This window comes from Heptranchias perlo, chromosome 16 (assembly GCF_035084215.1).
Source record: "Heptranchias perlo isolate sHepPer1 chromosome 16, sHepPer1.hap1, whole genome shotgun sequence".
Taxonomy (NCBI): domain Eukaryota; kingdom Metazoa; phylum Chordata; class Chondrichthyes; order Hexanchiformes; family Hexanchidae; genus Heptranchias; species Heptranchias perlo.
Genome location: NC_090340.1, coordinates 27,871,173 through 27,872,818, shown reverse-complemented (window position 1 = coordinate 27,872,818; position 1,646 = coordinate 27,871,173). Strand labels below are relative to the sequence as shown.

Here is a 1,646-nt window from a genome sequence, read left to right as displayed (position 1 = left end):
CTGGTGGTGAGAAGGGCCCTTCCCGTCAGATCCTTAATGCACTCCCAGACTCTCAGTGCCACCGCACGCTGTCCCCGAGGTGGCTGCGGTGGAGACGAGACCGTCACCCACCTCCTTCTGGAATGTGCCTTTGCAAAGAAGGTCTGGAGAGAGATGCGGTGGTATCTCCAGGTTTGTCCCGAGCAGTTCCGTAACACAGGACTCTGTCCTCTACGGACTGTTCCCGGGGACGCACACCGAGACAGACATCAACTGCTGCTGGAAGACCATCAACTCGGTGAAAGACGCCCTTTGGTCTGCCCGAAACTTGCTGGTCTTCCAGTGCATGGAGCTGTCCTCGACCGAGTGTTGCAGACTGGCACATTCCAAGGTCCAGGACTATGTGCTCAGGGATGCACTGAGGATGGGTGTGGCGGCCGCAAAGGCTCTGTGGGGAAAGGCAACCGTTTAGAGCCTTCCCATCATTGTATACCGAGGGGATGCAATCAGAGAAAAACCCCCTCGGGCAGAATGTAAAATTCAAATTGATGTAATGTACCTGTAATGAACCTGTAATGAATCTGTAATCAATAATCTGTATTGAGTGTAATGCAATGAGGCAGCCTACAGTGTCACGAACTGTAATTATGTACAATGTGTTCATTGAACTGTACTTGATGTAACCTGCAAATTGTATAATCTGTATTGTGTACATTTGGAATGTGATATGACAACTGTATTGTATGTATTGTTGCAAATTTTATGAATAAAGTATATTTTTTGAAAAAAAAAATCTGTTCTTATCAGTTTAATATCTGATACGTCCTCTATCTGGGGACCATATATTAAATTGATTTTTGGAACAGGGAGATGGAATAGGGACTTGCTCCGTCCACTCCACGCATCGACCCAGTATTGCAGTGTCTCTGGGAACGGTGCACCTCCCTGTGGGGAGATATTCAAAAGGAAAAACAGGTCTTTCCCAGCGTCTCTGTACATGTGTACGTATTATTACTGAGAATAAAGCTGATATATTGCACTTAAAAAAAAACAGCGGCATAACTCAGTCTGAGGAAATACCCCCTCCCCCTCCAGTGTTGGAAGTGCACGATGCAAGACAGGATGCTGGTATGGAAGGAAGGTTAAATCATAGAGCAGTAACAGATGATCATAACAGTGCTTAGTATTACTGAAAAGGATCGGCTTATATAACGTGTTTGAATTAAGGACTTTTATTCAGAACTCCCCAAGATGTCCGCAGGATGTCCCTCCTTTAAAAATTATTGTTGTTTTATGTTCTCTCTTAGATACACATATATACAAATAAATTAAAGATATGCAACGTCTCAGAACACAATACAGAATAAACAATGGCAATATTTCTCTTTCAACAATGAAATTTGTACCTGTACCAATCAATTGACAAGATGACAAAAGGAACAGTCATGCTTGGTAATTGAATGGAGAATGATGTAGAAACAGGGACATTTTATACTTTTTTTCAAGACATGTTACGGTCTTGATTTTCCTCCTATTTTTATCTCTGTTGTCGTTTTGATGTGCCATGCACTTGTTACGGCCTACAGGCAGGTGGGTGCCCTGCTCCTGGGCTCTATGCTTCTCTGCCGGCAGTCACAGAATCATAGAAAATTTACAGCACAGAAGGA

The 1,646-nt window shown here is 43.6% G+C and overlaps 1 pseudogene; it reads left to right on the top strand.

The window, feature by feature from the left end:
- Window positions 1–752: 752 nt before the first annotated feature.
- Window positions 753–925, top strand: LOC137333885 (U2 spliceosomal RNA; annotated as a pseudogene).
- Window positions 926–1,646: the final 721 nt, after the last annotated feature.